General features: G+C 37.8%; 1 long non-coding RNA gene across 1 annotated transcript in view; it reads left to right on the top strand.

The window, feature by feature from the left end:
- LOC116631033 overlaps positions 1 to 18,190 on the top strand; it is a 252,559-nt gene that overhangs the window by 142,644 nt on the left and 91,725 nt on the right. The gene's annotated exons all lie outside the window — the stretch shown is intronic.

The following is an 18,190-nucleotide window of genomic DNA, read 5'->3' as shown; positions in this document are numbered from 1 at the left end:
TATAAACAATTCACTTTGAGTATTTCTAAAGTATGCAACTTAGATTCCACAGAAACCAGAACTCTTCAAACTTGTATTTTATTGGTTTGTTTATACTAATTGTCATAATTTCAATGTCACACACATTTGGCACTAACAGGTTTGGCACTAACAATCACAACTTACTCTTAGTAAGTATACAACTCACTTTGAAGTAGCACAAATATGTGGGCAGGCCAGAGAGTGGCCTAGTAGTCCATGAGCATGTCATATGCCGTGGACATCAATTGGTATGATTTACAAAAGGAATGGAGAGTGGTAGTTAAGTCGGCAAACTGGTTAATTCAAAGTTGGTTAAAAGAACTTCTACATTTCCAAACCTGAAGGGTTAACTCAATTATTCTCAGGTTATCTGTGTTCTCTGAAAATTAATTAATTTACTTTTCTAAAATGTTACTTAACTTTCATAATTTTCATCCAGTGCCCCATCCCTACCATACTTGTCAGTAATACCTATTGTATCTAAAATATTGTGGAAGAATTTTGTTCTATGTGGTCATCACCAGATTGTATATTTTCATAGAATGAATACTTAGAGAATTAGCCAAAGAGAGAGAGAGAGAGTGTGTGTGTGTATGTGTGTGTGTGAGATAGAGAGACAGAGAGAGAGACAGAGAGAGAGAGAGATTAGTGGAAATTCAGGAGATATTTCAATCATAATAATCATCATAATACATTTTAAAAAAATCTCTGAATCCTTTTAAGAAATGTTAGTGTTTCCTGGTAGCAGATTCAGTTTTGACATTCTTCTCAGGATTAGGGATGAACTCACAAACTAATTGTAGTCAATTTAGGATTATTTTATCACTAAATATAATTTTGCAAACCATGGTCAAGTACCATAATTTTAGGAAAAGAACCAATTTTTTTCTCAAAAAGTCAGAATGGATGACAGCTTGGGCAAGATAAATACTAATCAAATCCTTTGACTTGGAATTAAAAATGAAATATTTTAAGTAAATTTTTGAGGTATAAATATTAATTTTTTTCTGAAAGTAGAGCTATGCAGTAGGAGAAAGGAAAGGTAGAGAGAGGTAAGCACCACCTCAATGATTAGCACATCCCCCTTTCCTCAGTTTCCAAGTTGCCCCCAAATATGGATAAAGTTAGGGCAGAGCTTTCTAAGAATCCCAAGAAGAGAAAGATGAGTAGCAGTCACTCTCAAATAGGTCAAACTGACAAGCCACAGTAAAAAATAACACCCCTCCCCACAGTGCAACTGTAAAAAAAATTCTAGATAATATGCATGTATTGTCTGAAATTATGCATTGCTGGAAGAGATAACGAAGCCTGTGAAAGTTCAGAAGCTCTGTCAACAGAATTCTTCTGTGTCTGTTGGCTACCTTGGTGGTTTAACCTCCCACTGCAACAGAGAGTATTTTAGTGAGCTCAAAGGGAAGGCTCAGAAGACCCCTCTTTGACCTTGGATAGCACTTCTTCCCCTAAAGACTAAAGAATGACTTGGCATTTGGAAGACTGCTCTCACAGTGAGGGGGCACTCATCTACCTCTGCCACAGGTGAAAGAGAGGTTAATGAGACTGTCCCATGACTTGGGTTCTACCACAATGGTTCCAGTCTTGAAAAAGTACCCACAGGAGACTGCACTGATTACATTTATGAAATCTCATAAGTCCTGGTAAATTATACAAGATACGTTTAAAGAATCATTGATATTAACCTTTTCTTGTTCCTTTAATGTATGTTGGATATTTTGAAGTTGTCTAAAAATTCTAGCAGGGCATATGAGCCCCTAGCCAGGGCTCTGTTACTCCAGCCCATGAAAATGGACCCAGCATTGTGAGAAACACACATTTCCTCCTTTTAATACTCGCTCAAACTGATTCTTAAAAAGAAAAAGTATTAAATTTTTTAAATGCTTAGAAGAGGAAAAGAGATCTATTGGCAGGAAGTAAGCAATACAAAAGTCTTTTTTAAAGACTTGTAGTATTTATATGATAACCAAATACACCAAATCCCAAATCAGGAGATGCATTGTGATAGATAGTAATATATTTATGCCAAGATGAAGATAATAAGCTGGCTATATGAAATTGGGAGTATGCCTGAACAAACAGATTCACAGAAGACAAAACTGTATAATCAAAAATTGGGACTGGAGCGCCTGGGTGACCCAGTTGATTAAGCGTCCAACTGTTGGTTTCGGCTCAGGTAGTGGTCTCCAAGTCATGAGATTGAGGCCCCTGTCAGGCTCCACACTCAGCACGGAGTCTGCTTAGAGTTTCTCTCCCCATCCCCTCTAAAATAAATAAATAAATCTTAAAAAAATTGGGACTAACAATTTTCAGACATCTTTTTGAAAATGTATCTTATGTTTGCAAATTTCACATTGATTTCCAAAATTTTTCAGAATCAGACTTCAATAAACCTATATTTGGTACATAATTTCAGTTCTCTCCGTAATGCTAGGAGTCAGGCACATGTAATAGTAAGAGTTCTAGAATGACAGACCTAATTCCAGATCTGTTGGTTATTAACCAGCTCTCATCTCAAGCCTCTTAAACACTGCCACAGTTCCTTCCATTTGTGAACTAAATAATAATTCCTATCTATAAAGTTAGAATGAGAATCAAACAAAATCTACAGATCTGTTTGAAAATGAATTATAGGTACAGAGATATAAAATACAGAAGCCATTTGTTAAGGTGAGGATTAAAAGTTAAAGGCATCTCAACTCAGGATGTGGCACAGCCAGGATCCTACATACATAAATATATCACTTCGTCACTATTTCCTTTTCTCCCCATCTCTCCTAATAAAGCAGATCTCACTTTTCTGGCTTCTTCCAAAGCTTCTTTGGTAATCACCATATTTCAAATCTTTTTACTGACACATTGACATATCCTTCTCCTAAAATGCTTCTCAGAGACATCTTCATTGATCCTTTAAGTCTTCTTCCGCTTGATAGACTCCTTCCCACCTGGTCTCTGACACCGATCACTCCATATTGATAAGTATGAAGACAAGAACAGCTTCCATGAATTAAAAAAAAGTATATGGTAGGGCTTTCTTTCAACTGCTTTCTTATTGAGAAAAGTTATTGTGATGTTTTTAAACCAGTACAATTTTACATAAGTATAATAGGGTATCTAGATTTGTAAACATATTTATTTTTGAACAGGGTAAAGGGCTTGGTAACAGTGCAGGCAGAGTTCTTTCTTAAATCTCAAGCAATAAATCATCCACAATGATTTGGATTAAGAGCCTTAACTAGGGCAGTAACCGTGGGAAGAAAGGGAGATAATGATAGGATCAGAAATCCTGTGGAAAATGGAATCAATAATACTGATTGTAATAGTATTTATTGGGGGAGGAAAAGGCCAGGTAAATAATTTAATAAATGGTAGTACTGTCAACCCCAGTATAGAATACTCATCTCTAAGCATCCAAACTTGCAAACCATAAGTTTTCTTAGGTATGCCAATCTTTCTGGAACTTCTGTGCATTTCCATAAACTGGGCCCTTTGCACTGAATATCTTTTTCTTCCCTTGTCTGCCTAGAAATCTCCTTCAAAGTCATATGAAAAGTTTTCATCTCTTCTGGGAAACTTTCTATGAGCCATTCAGGCAGCTACAGGCTCCCTTCTCTTGCTTCTTGATCTACTACTGATACTTCTATTATAATACCTACATTTTATACTATAATTATTTACAAGTCCATATCCTGGTCCTCAAGGACAGGACTGTGTTTTATTCATCTGAATGTCCCCAGGGCAGCAAACCATACCTAAAATGTGATATAGATTCTACAAATGTTTATTGTAAATGTGACTGGGAAGATAAGTTAGGTTTGGTGTCTTGACTATGAATGTGGAGATGCTAATTATGCAGTTGAAAATACGGATCAGGAACACAGAGATGGCACAAAGATATGGACGCAGGATTGACTTAGATCACTGAGAAAAAATGTGTACCCAAGTGGGAGAAGCAGAGGAGTGGACCAAAGTAAAGGAGTGAGGGAATGAGAACAAAAGCAGTCCCCAAACCAGGGGGAGAATCAGGAAGTAGTCGTTTTATAGAAACTAAGAGAGGAAGACAGTCCAGATGGAGGAAGTTGTTTCCTCTTTTAGTTTCCATAAAATTACTCTTTCCTGATTCTCCACCTGGTTTGGGGACTGCTTTTGCTCTCATTCCCTCACTCCTTTACCTTTGTCCATTCCTTTCCCTAAGAGAGGAAGATAGTCCAGATAGAGGAAGTTGTTAAAGGTGTCAAGCAAAGCTGCTTCCTTCTGTATAAAATGTGGAATATGACACCTAATGCACAGAGTTATGTTGAGGACTGAATGGAATATGTGACAATGCTTAAAATAGTGCCAGGGACAAAATGGTGGCAATAATTATTTCAAAATCAAATACAGTGAAAATTGAGATGAGCAAAACAGTCTGACAATTGGGAGGTAGATGGAAGTGACCATTGTGGGAAGAGCATCACTACAAAGGAAGGGACAGAGGCTGAATTTCTGTGAGGTAAGCAATGAAAATGGGGTGAGAAAATAGAAAACAAAAAGATACTTTCCTTTTAGGAACTATATTGATGAAGGAGAGAGGAGAGTGAGCTTGGTGGCCTCAGGAGAAGGCAGACTTGTGTAAAGAATGTTTGGTTGTAGGGCTTGAGAATTTTGAGCACATACGTAGCAGAGGAGGAGGAGTCAATAGAGAGGAAGAAATATTAGCCCAAAGGAGGACAGAAAAGAGGGTTGGAGATTGGTGTACATTTAAATGGAAAATTAAGGGAAGTATCAAGAGTTCTCTCTTTCCCATGGGCTGGGAGATTAGGTTTCCTGATAACGGTGAGTGAGGTTTGGGGGTATAAGAGAAGTCATAAATCGGTGAAGTGGTCATCATGAGAATGGGAAAGGAAACCATTGAAGAGTAAGTAAAAAAAAAATTATTAAACTGCATTAATGTCTGTCAGTTCCTATCTGCTGCTCTTGTCTTGCCCTTCTAACCATAAGTATTGCCTGCCACCCACAGGGTTAGCCCCTCATCATTGAGAATCCCTTTATCCTGCTGAGGAAGGGGGATGAGTCCAGAGATGATCTCTCATTGACCAAGATCTTGCCCTTTAGGACCAAAATCACAATGGGTCAGAGCCCTGGGCACTGAGAGCTGATCCATACTGCCCACAGGACTGAAACAAGCAGGAGAATTTCCAAGCAGTCAAGCCAAACTAAGGCTAGGATTCAAAGCATGGAATAATTTTTTAAAAACCCTTTTCAGTAAAATAGTATAAATTGACCCTAGTGTTTTGAATATGAAGCTCCTAGCCTCCCAAAAATGATGCAAGGAATCTGACTCAAGGCTTCACAAAATCCTAATTTTAATTACAGGAAAGTTATTTTCATGTGCTTTGTTGTCTCCAATTCATTTCAGTTTTCAGCAAAATCTCTGCCACAGGAGTCAAGGGTCCTCAGCTCTTCTGTTCCCTTTCTATAATAACTTCCTTATGGTCCCACTACCTATCCCTCCCAATCAGCTTCAGTCAGGGAACCCTTACGGAAGAGGCTTTAGTCTAGTCTTTTTATTTTTTCACTTGTTTTTGCAGGTTCCCAATATCAATGATACCCAACTGATCAGTTGTTCAGGAAATTGTTAAGAATAGATGAAATAAGATAGGCCCATAAGGAGAATATGGCCTGCAAGGAGTAACTTTTCCATTCAGATATCCAAAATGTCCAAAGCTCCCTCTCAGAGGCATCCAGGCTTTGGTTCACTGTCAAGGCCTAGAAACTCAGCCTGCTTTTCTCTCCTTCAGCTGAGGTTAGCAGCCACTCTACTCCTTGGGTATCTGGGCCGTCTCACACAGCTGGATATAGAACTGGTCAAACCACTTACATCCCTTCTACCCACCCTCCTCATCCTTTCTTTTTTCCCATTATAGACAAAACCCCTGTATTCTGACATTTAAGTGTGAGACTACTTAACATTAAGAAATCAATATAACAAATGGGTACATTATAAATTTTAAAGTAACTCACAAAGTTCTTATAGTAAGTATCCCTGACTCAATGGGTGAGGTGGTAACTAGAAGCCTTTGGGTTTCAGCTCTCTGCTCTGACTCTCCCAAGGCTACATGGATGCCTAATGTCACCCAGCTAGTGGGCAGAGCAGGGTCTTGATCTCTGATCTGTCAGGCTCAGGCTCCAGAGCTTATGCTATAACAGTTATGCTATCCTGGTTCAAGCAGAGTTTGAAAACCTGCCACACCATATTACCTTTATTTACATGACAGGTACTACCTATATTTACATGACAAATGTAAATTTTACTCTTTTACTCTTGAGGATGGAAAAATTATTCTAACTTTCACATCTTTCTTCCCCGGTATTACTTGTAAACACAGTTGATAGGAATCCAACTATATGCTGGTGTGGGTCCTCTAAGCATCCTCACATAAATGTACCTTCTGGCCTTGCAGGATGAGTAGGTCTTCCATTGTCAGAGCAGCTCAGGGTTGTACTAGAAAAACACAGCATGGGTCCTCATTTTCCCTTGGTCCAACTAAGTGACCCATTTCTAAGAAAATACACAAGTGGGCAAGAGTCGGGAGAGGTTGACAGATGTTCTACCTGCCCCCAGGACCCAAAAGAACACTAGATTGGCTCTACATATTAGTTTTCTTATTGCTACTGTAACATATTACGCAAATGTGGTAGCTTAAAACAATCTAGACTTATTATTTTACAGTTCTTTGGAAGTCCAACACAGATGTCACTGGACTAAAATTAGGATTTGGTAGGGCAGAATTTGTTTTTGGTGACTCTGGAAAAGATTCCGTTTCCTTGCCTTTTCCAGCTTCTAGAGGCTGCCCCCATTCCTTGGCTATTGGCTCCTTCCTCCAGCTTCAAAATCTCTCTCTGACTCTGTTCTGCCTCTCTCCTCCACTTTTAAGAGCCTTTTTGATTACATTGGACCTACCTGGATAATCCAGGATAATCTCACTATTTAAGGCCAGCTGATTAGCAAACTTAATTCTATCTACCACCTTAATTCTCCTTTGCCCTGTAAGCTAAAATATTTACAGTTTCTGGGAATTAAGACAAATATCTCTGGAGGCCATTGTTCTGTCTATCACACTTTTTTAGGAATCACACATGAAGAATGAGATCCTCCATTCCAGGAAGGTCAAAGACAAAATCAGGGAGTACATAAGGGAGCATTCTTGAAGCAGAAGCTTGAAACCAGAGCATCTCTTATCAATTTTCTTCTCCCCACTGCTCCCCTTCCCTCCTCTCCTCTCTCATACATGAAACTGTAAGACAATATTCCAGCAAAGAGTATACTTACAGCACATAGAAATCCAGAGAGAAGAAAGTAGGTGATTCACCTGGAGATGTGCAGAGTTGTGAACTGCCTACTTGAAGCCAGGGTAGATAATTTGGAGGGTTCATCTTTCTCGTCTATAAATGGAGTTGCTGCCTGCCTCTGAGTTTGCATGAGGATCCAGTGAGGTAATAGATGCAGTGCACCTTGGCACACTGTCCTATCACATTCTGGGCAGAGTCCAAGGATGAGTCCAAGGATGAGTCCAAGGATGAGTCCAAGGACGTTACTGGTTTCAGATATATCTAAGGAAAAAAGAAAAGAAAGAAGAGAAAAAAAAGATTTTTGCTTCTCCACAGTTTTTCAGAATAGCAGAATTTAAATTGCTGATTCCTAAGCAGTGAATTATAAAAGTTGTTAATGGGCAATGACATTGACCCAGGGCTTATTGATTAGGACATCTTTATTGTATTCAAGTGGATACAAAAAATAAGTTTCTCGGGGTGCCTGGGTGGCTCATTTGGTTGGGCGACTGCCTTCAGCTTGGGTCATGATCCTGGAGTCCCGGGATCGAGTCCCGCATCGGGGTCCCGGCTCAGCGGGGAGCCTGCTTCTCCCTCTGACCCTCTCCCCTCTCATGCTGTTTCTCTCTCTCTCTCTCTCTCAAATAAATAAAATCTTAAAAAAAAAAAAAGTAAGTTTCTCCATATACTTAAGAAAAGTCCCATGGCTGGGGCGCCTGGGTGGCTCATTTAGTTGAGCACCAACTCTTGATTTCGGCTCAGGTAATGAACCTCAGGCTTGTGAGATCGAGTTCTGCATCAGACTCCATGCTCAGTGCAGAGTCTACTTGGGATTCTCTTTCCCTCTCCTCTGCCTCTCCCCCGACTCATGCGCTCTCTCTCTCTCTCTAAAATAAAAAATAAATCTTAAAAAAAAGTCCCATGGCAAAGGAAATTTGCGTAATCTTTAGGAAAGCCTGCATATAGTGAAAATAGGTATTTATCATAGTTCTTACTGGCAAGCATCTAAAATTAAATCATGCAGACTTAGTAATGATGTTAAAACCCATAATATTCTTCAATTATTATAATAATATTTTACCTTGAGCAAGTATGCTATGTTTCAAAGCACTTCAGTTTACATTAGTTCACTTTTAATGTGTGCATATTTCCTGCCCTAACCTCATTTCCAGTTGGCCCATAAATTGATTTATTTATGCTACTTAGCCCTTGGGATTAATCAACTGTTTCAGTTGTTTGTGAATTTACCTAAATAAATAGGGCTTTCTTGATACAATTAGTCTAGATATTATAAAGTAATATGGGATTTAACATGAAAAATGCATATTTTCCTAGGAAATATCAGACTTTCAACAGTATAGTCTGATCATTCTTAGCCTCCCTCCCCAGCCATTTAGCATTTACATTATATACATAATAGCAAACTATGCCACAACTTCTAATGAGATAAAAGTTCCACATATCTGTTCTCACTGATTTAGGATTTTTAAAGACAGTATAAGAATTTGTTACTATATTGCCAAATCCCCTTGCTAAAATAGAATTCTCTAACAGGAACTTCATGTACAGTTGAACCAGAAAGGATAGTCAGTTCTTCTGAACCAGCTTACCATTGACTGTGGCCACCTCTCCCAGGGTGTAGCTAATTGAATGGACTCCTCTCTTGAGTGACAGGTCATTGGAGCTGACCTGGGTCCATATGACCAGCCTGGCCTATAGCATGTGCTAAGTTTTTGTTTCCTAACCCAAGAAGGGTCAGTGTGATAATGCAACTCTCTTGCTCTACATCCCAAATGTTCTACACATAATTACAAAATATATATGTGGAACCTTTGGCATGTGCATTTTTCCTGTAGGATCAGCACTCTAGGCTGGAGGTGGGGAGAGGAATTGGGCTGGGGATATACGGTCAGGGCTGCCTCCTTCCTACTGGATCAGAATTCTTTGAGCTGTACCAGTTAGAGGGGTGTTTTAAATCCATTTTGTCAAAAATTACTTTATACTTAGGATTAAAACTGAAAATGGATTCTCTTCACTGCATGGGACATTGGTGCAATGCCATTAGACATTTCCATGGACGGAGAGTCTCAGAATGTTCCTGTCTAATAGCTTGACACCCAGTGTAAAGGATTGAAGGCTAGAAAATGGTGTGCATTACAATGCAGAGCATTTAAATAATCACTTAAAAGAATTTTTGCAAAAGATCAACATGAATATGAAGCTTATTAGCAAACTATACTTCTTACTTTAAAAATTATCTTAATTTTTAAAATTCTGAATAACCTGTCACCCAAGAGACATTTAGACTACTGATAATGTTGATAATTTCATCTCCTGCCCTGTTGTAGTAGCTGAATTCTTATAAATACTGTGTGTCTGAGCTATGAACACATGTACACACACTTGGATACACACACATGCGTATGTAAACACATACAGTTTCTTGTGATAGTGTTTCCCTCAGCCATAATTTGTCATATGGAGAAAAATATCCAATATTATATAAAAATAGGATGTGTAGGTAATTATTTTGAGATTTTCTTATCAGTTTCTGGCATATTTTTTTCAAACAATCTAAAAGATTGCAGCTAAAATACATTTATTTTTAATATAACTATTTGCTTCTAGACAGTTCAGATTGTATCATTAACAATTTTTCCCCCATCCTCCCCTATTTAAACTTACCTGATAATGGAATGTCATTTTGTTGTCTTGTTTTAAAAATTTTTTAATAACAACACAGGAAGGTGAGAATCCTGTTGTGGAGAGTTTCAGAAAAGCATCTCAGGTCAATAAGCTGATTTATCTTTTCCCAGGACCTAATTTGAAAACTTGTAGCAAACGGGGAAAGTAGACCTGTGAGTCACAAATGAGTCACCAGCGTCAGCCAGCCACCCCTGACAGGACCAAGAACGTGACTCCAGCTTCTGCAGTGCAGTCCTGCCCCCCACTCAGTGCCACTGCCCTCTGCCCTTTTGTTTCTGATGAAATGTAAGAAGCTTCCTGCCCAAACCACATGTGCTTGCAGTTCCCTGATCTCTATAGTAACAATGAAAAAGAAAGCAAGTTGACTCCACTAGAGTTTAGCAGGATGTTAGGAATTCTTCTGTGCTGATTAATCATCTTTCTGCTATTGAACCTTCCTGCCTTTAATTTAAGAAATCCTGTTTGTGTTACTCTGTAAGTGAGATTTCAGTCAGTGACGTCTTTTGTAATGAAACAAAAAAGATTACGTGGAACACAAGGCATTCGTGTGAAAGTTTACTATTTATCAGTGGTGATAATTTGGAGTGGTGATATTTTGCCAAATTCCCTACTATATGAATAGGCAATTTGAGAAAAACATTTGTTTTCATCAAAATACTATTACATTCAGGATCTTTTTACAATAAACTTTAAAGAACTGACTCTAAGTTTGTTGAATAAAATATTGTTTGAAGTGGATGGAATTTCACCTGGAGGTTGACCATCATTTTGCTACATGGAGACTTTTTTGGTATTATTGAAATATAATTCACATACCATACAGTTCACCCATTTTAAGTATACAATTCAATGCTCTTAGTATATTTAGAATTGTGCAACCATCGCCACAGTTTTAAAACATTTTCATCACCCAAAAAGAAACTTCTGTACTTTTTAGCTATCACTTTCACAGTTGCCTTACAACATCCCCCACCCCAGCCCACAGTCCTAGCCAACCATAGTCTTCTATCTGTCTCTATAAATTTGCCTATTTGGGACATTTTATATAAAGGAATAATATGATATTTGGTCTTTTGTGATTGCCTTCTTTTATCAGTATGATATTTTCAAGGTTTATCCATGTTGTAACATGTCTTGATACTTATCCCTTTTTATGGTCAAATAATTTTCCATTATATGGATATGCTACATTTTGTTTACTCGTTCATCATTGATGGACATTTGGGTTGTTTCCACCTTTTGGCTGGTTAAGAATAATGACTGCTATGAGCATTCCTGTACAAGTTTTTGTGTGGACATGTTTTTTATTTCTCTTGGGTATATAATTAGGAGTGGAATTGCTGAATCAAATGATAATTTTTGTTTAACTTTTTGAGGTATTGCTGAAATATTTTTCAAAGTGACTGTAGCATTTTACATTACATAGAGAATTAATTTATCGGAATTTGACCTTGTGGGTAATTGCTGTTTCAGTGTTCATACTTAGTCTAACACATCCTAAGGCTATTTGTGTGGTCATGTCAATTATCAAAACTCCAATGAAATCAGAAGAATAAGGGGGAAAACAAGCCCTAAGGGGCAAAACCAATACCAAATGGTCTACCCACTAAAATTTATATCTATCCCTAGAAAAATCCCATAAGCTCTCACTCGTAGTCAATTTACTTTTTGTTTGGGCTATAATAGCCTCTGATTTTCTGAACCCTTGAAGATTAGAAGAAAATCAGAAAATTGGTGAGAGTTTCTGGAGATCAGATTATTGATGGCAACAAGAAAAGACAGCTAAATGCCTCATAGTAAGAAAAGAAACTGAACACAAAATGATAAAAGAAAACCTAAGTCCTCTAAACACTGGGAACTATTTGGTTTCAGGGGTAAGTCCCTACATACTTATAATTACTCCATGTCTCCATGTAGTAATGTAAACTACATTACATTAATGTAATGTCATAGAAAAACCTAATAGGGGGACTTTAGGGAACTGGTTGCAGGTTTATAGGTTTGTGAACTTGAGCACAGAATAGTAACTTTGGGTCTTGCATCATACACGAAGTGCTGGATCTGAAATGGATAATATACAAAGCTTCTTTTAGATTTTTTATTCTCTTCTATCTCTCCCTCTCAAGTAAGACTCCATGAAGGGTTAGGCATATTCTAATTTCCCAGAAGAAAATAAAAGAATAAGATACTTTGAGAACTTTGAGAATCTTTGTGAACTCATAGACTATTTAGAAACAGTCAATCAGGAAGCATTAAATATCTACAAAGTGTCAAGCTTTGTGATAGAATCTTGAGACAGAAAGATGAATGAATGAAACCTAGTTCTTACCCTCAAGGGTATGCAAACCATTTCTCATGTATGGATCATTACAAATGACAGAAGTTCTACAGAGGTAATAATGCTAACATATCTCATTTACTGATAAATTACTATGTACTAGTTATGATGCTGAGTGGTTTACACACTTCCATAATTTAATTCTCATAACTCTGTGAGGTAGACATTATTATTCTCAGGCACAGAGAGGTCAAGTAAGTTGCCAAAGATCAAAGAGGTGGCGGTTGTTCTGATTCTAGAGGGAACACAATAGGAAGAGAGCAATTATATTTGGGAAGGACCTAGATTTTCAGTTTCCTTAGTCCTTTCCTTTCCTAAGCCCTTCTGGCAGGACTACACTGAAAGCATAGGATAAGGATATATTCTACTATCATGTAGAAGTTCAGCTGCAGGTAATAGAAAATATTTTAGCTATTTTAAGCAGGAAAAAAATTAATATAGGAAATTAGAAAATAATCTAATACAGGGAATAAAGTATTTATAAAATTGTTACAAAAGCTATAGAAGCAGGCTCTAGGCGAGCCTCCAGGAATGACTCCCAGAACCACACAGTAGAACTGGCCTGCCAAGAAAATTATGACTTCTGGGAGGGAATTCAAGAGCCAACTTCTGATTCCAGAATCACTCTTGCCTTAGCTGTGATCTGGGTCCAAGAGCCCACTGCTGCCACTGTTGGCCCCAGAGTCATGCAAATCTTGCTAAATCAGCACCCACAAAATGAGTGTCACACACTAGGCTTTGCTCTTAAGTTAAATCAGTTCTGAATGCAAGTGTCATTTGAGAGTATCTGATTGGCAGGACCTAAGTCACATTTGAAATCCTCACTTCCAACACATCTGGGATTTTTTCCAGCCTCTGCCTATTAGAAGGAGATTGAAATGGATGTTTAAGAGCCAATCTAGCATATCCACTATAACCAAGAAAGAATTCCTGGGCAAGCTCAGTAGTCCTCATGAGTATTTCATTCCAATATTTTAAAAGTCCTTGTGGTTTCCTCCATTCTTGATGGGTCATCCCACATTTCAAAATGCATTGCTTTTGAAATTTGTGGTCTCCAATTTTGTTTTATTTTTTCTTAAATATAATGAACAAATAAATATTTTAAATAAAAGTATCTATTTGGTGTCTCATCCTCTAAATTCAACTGAAAAGTTATAGTATTTCTTTTTGAAAGAGTAAGCATTTTTTAATGTTTTTTTTTAAATTATTATTATCACAAGTTGTTATTTTTTCCATAGAGTTGTTATTTGTATTTGAATCTAGCAAGCTGCCTGAATTTTTATGATGTCCTAGGTTTGGGGAAAAACAAATGGGAGCAAGTTTCAGGTTTCTTAGACTCCTTTTCTGTGCAGAAGGACATTCCCATAGTGCCGACATTCACTTTTCTAATCCACTCTCAGGATCCTCACCACAATGCCTGGTGTTCACTGGGGTTATGAATTCCATCAGCAGTGGCCCCCCCACCCCTGGATATCTTTAAGATCCTTCACTACTCAACCCATATTCTTGTGCTTTTACAAGTTCACTTCCTTGACCCAAACCACAAACATGTTGGGCGCCATATGATGTAGGAAAGACATTAGGGTTCAAAGCCGATGGCCAAGAAAGAATTCTTGAGACGTGTTTGGTGCAAAAAAGGTGATTTTATTAAAGCATGGGGACAGGACCCGTGGGCAGAAATAGCTGCAGTGGGGTCATGAGGAGTAGCCCATTATATACTTTCAAGTTTGGAGAGAGTTAGGGATAGCGTAAGTCTCTAAAGAATTTTAGAAGCAAGGATTCCAGGACCTTGAGGGGGCTAGCTATTGTTAGGAAAAGGTCATTTATTACCGTCTAATAAAACCTTAGTCATGAGACCCTTCAGATGTATATCGGTGGGCCATATGCTTGGGGGATGATTACCAATACGTATCTTGGGGAGGTTTAGAGATAAAGAAAGTTTCCAAAGGAATTTTTATACATTAAAGTAGACTTACAGGATCCTGGCGGGGGGCTGGGGTGGTGGTTTAGGCTAGGATTGCCTTTTGTCCTTAGCAAAGTATTAACATCGAGGCAGCTGAGTCCCTAGAGGAATATCACTCTGCCTGTTTCAAGGACTTGTCAGTGGGCTCTAGGTAGTAAGGAAATTTAATAATTTTTCTTCTGCCTTTGTTTCCCACATCATTGCATCTCGGATAAGCAGAAAAATGTATTAACATAGAAAAGGCAGATGCACCACCTGAAGAAGCTCATCTTTAGGAAGTTACTGAATTGCTATCTCAAGAGCGCATGTAAAAGAAGACAAGGGTCCCGCAAATCAGGTTCAATATTGATGAACTACTACAATTTAATTTGGAGCTCCAAATTTTTAATGGAATATCTTCAAAAATTATAAAAAGTAAAATATATTCTGTAGAAAATGTTGATGATAGAAGGCTTATGCATAGTCCCTAAAATTTGGAAAGACATAGAAAACCTGAAAATTGTGATAAACAATATACTTTTTAGCAATATCCTCTTTACTTTTTTTTTTTAATTTGTATTTATTTATTTGACAGAGAGAGACACAGTGAGAGAGGGAACACAAACAGGGAGAGTGGGAGAGGGAGAAGCAGGCTTCCCGCCAAGCAGGGAGTCCAATGCGGGGCTCGATCCCAGGACCCCGGGATCATGACCTGAGCCGAAGTCAGACGCTTAATGACTGAGCCACCCAGGCGCCCCTCTCTTTACTTCTTATTTTATTAATTCTTTTCTTGATTTTTAAAAAAAACTTGTGTCATTTGATGACAATATCCTGGCATGCCCCTCACACCCCATCTCTGCTGGTATGCGGGAAGGTAATGAGGAAGCAAATATGCTATTTTTCCATAGCCTATTTCTTCTTTCCTAGCTTTATAGGGCAATTTTAAGTACTTGTGCTTACAGCCAGAGTCACTATTTGCTTCTGATCTTTCCAAATGCCAGCTACCAAAAAAGAAAATAAATAAAAAGACTCCTGCACCATTTTCATCAGCCTTAAAAAATGTGTATCACTATCATCCCAGGTTCTGGGTGCTGCTAAGAAAATTTGGTGCCCTAGGAAACAGATGAAGATCACATGCCAACCAAATGTTCATGTCACTGAACGTATCATTAAATGTTTATGAACTTGGTTCTATCCCCATTGTGAATGAAGTTAAGCTGCATAAATAAAATTATACATGTATGTATGTGTGAATCTCTTTGTGTGTTACTTGGCTAATATCATTCAGTAACAAACAAGATTTAAAATCTTATGACAGCAAGGAAACTAACTGATTGACATGATGGGTTTCAGTCCTGATCTCATATAACTTGACTCATGTGACCATGGGAAAGCTCTTTATTCCTGCAGGATCTACACTTTCACATGTATAAAAAAGGAATTAAACTACATGCTAAGGTTCTATGTGTCCATAACTGAATATGGCAGAACACCTTTATACTCAAAAAGAGTATTTGAAGGGTCCCTTAGAGGAGTCTACCTGAGATGCAAGCATATCTATAGTGTGGTCTCTAACTGCTTGACTTGATGTTATGTACTTACAGTCTCTTATAAAGCTCTTTCCAATTCAGTAGGCTACAAATAGTATCCAAAATTCTTAGAGCTTGAAATCCACAGAAGAAAAATAATTTTGAGAATACTTCCACATCTTTGCTGCATTTTTTGAAATATCTAAAATAGCCATTAAGTCTCACAAGGGCTCCCTCCTCATTACACTCATCTGGGTTTTTAAGGAACAAAGTAACACACTGGGTTACCTCACTCATAATTTCCCATCATATGATTTCAGTTTTGTAACAGCTAATTTTTTTTAAAGATTTTATTTATTTATTCATAAGAGACAGAGACACAGAGAGAGGCAGAGGGAGAAGCAGGCTCCCTGCTCAACAGGGAGCCCGATGCGGGACTCGATCCCAGGACCCTGGGATCATGACCTGAGCCGAAGGCAGACGCTTAACCATCTGAGCCACCCAGGTGCCAGTTTTCAGTGTCTTTCATAAGCTGTATTTCTTGAAAAACTTAGCAAATGTGTTCTATTATCATTTTAAAACCTTTTCCAAGTTATGCCATCTTGATAAATTCAAGTAAAGTGTTTCTGACATTAGTTTTATAGTATCAGCTATTTCCTATTTATAGTTCTCCTGGAATTTAATTCTTTTTTTAGAATGACTTAATGATTCTTTTCTTTCACATAATCATGGTTTTAGTAGCAAACAACATACATTGTATACTAAACAGCGTCATTTATTTTTAAGGAACATTTACATAACAGTCGCCATATGGATATTGAAAACAAGATGGGTAATGTAAGCCTATTATGTTGTTTAAAATATATTATGAGCATAACTAAAGGAAATATTGAGCGAATTTGTCACAGTTGTTTATTCTAAAGTAAAGAAAAAAAAAAGCTTTTGTTTTATAATAAACAGATGCCCATATCAGCATTGGAATTTAAATTACTTTGCTACTACTATTTCAGATAGCTTAATTTATTCATTATAATTTTGTCAATTAGGTATTTTTCCAAAGAGGGATTTAATTCATAAATTCACTGAGTGACTGCTAAAAGGTTCACAATTATGGATGTGAATGTAATACAATGATTTCCCATAGCACATTGTTTATTTCAGAGTTGAGCAGATTCTTCCTCACAAGGCTACATCTCTGTTATATTTATGGCCTACTTGAACTTCTAAGGCACTTACATATTCAACACATATTTGCTGAGCACCTACTATGTGTCAGACATTTTTTGAGGTACTAGAGAATCAAATAAAAGGCTGAAAATCCTTGCTTTCATGGAGGTATAATTCTAATGGGGAATACAATCTACACACTAAGCAAAATATATTCTATTTTAGAAGGTGACAAGTGTATAGGAAAAAATAAAGATGGGGAATATGATTAAATATAAGTGGAGAAAGCTATTATGGAATGAATGTTTGTGTTCCCCCAAAATTCACATGTTGAATCCCTCACCTCCAATTTGACAGTAAGTGGCACTTTGGGGAGGTAATTAAGTTTAGATGAGATCATGAGGATGGTGCCTTCCTGATGGGATTAGTGCCCTTATAAAAAGAGGAAGACAGGAGAGCTCACTCTCTCTCCATGTGCACACACCAAGGGAAGGCCATGTGAGCACTCAGCAAGGAGGCAGCTTTCTACAAGCCAGGAAGAGCTGTCTCACAGACCACTGACCCTTATGGCACCTTGATCTTGAACTTCCAGTCTTCAGAACTGTGAGGAATAAATTCCTGTTTTTTAAGTCACCCAGCTGAGCTGGGTGAGCTGACTAACACAATGGCAAAGTTTGAAGTTTTAGATAGAGTAGTCAGGAAAGTAAAGATGTGAAGGAAGTGAGGAAGTAAGCAATGCAGATACTGGAGGAAGAGCATTCCAGGCAGAGGGAACAGCAAGTGCAAAGACCTTGGGGAAAAGAAGTTGAATTGGAGAAATAATAAGGCAGTGGGATATGAGGTCAGAAAAGTAATCATGAACGGACTTGTAGCTCATAGTAGCTATTTGGGTTTTATTTTGAGATGGGAAACCTGGTTATGTTTTAGCTATACACATCTTGCTGCTATGTTGAGAATAGATAGCAGTAAACCAAGGTCAGAAGCACGGAGACCCAGTTTAGATTCTATTAACATCATACAAGTGTGAAATAATAATGGCTTAAGCCAGGCTAATGGCATTTGGGAAGGTAAGAAGTGCTGGGATTCTTAGTACATTTTGAACGTGGAGATGATAGGATTGCATCTGGGTTATGCAAAAGAGAAATTACATAGAGAGCAAAAATT

The sequence above is a fragment of the Phoca vitulina genome, unplaced genomic scaffold, assembly GCF_004348235.1.
Source record: "Phoca vitulina isolate PV1807 unplaced genomic scaffold, GSC_HSeal_1.0 scaffold4, whole genome shotgun sequence".
Taxonomy (NCBI): Eukaryota; Metazoa; Chordata; class Mammalia; order Carnivora; family Phocidae; genus Phoca; species Phoca vitulina.
Note: the sequence above shows the minus strand (reverse complement) of the source record. Positions and strands in the feature narration are given on the sequence as shown.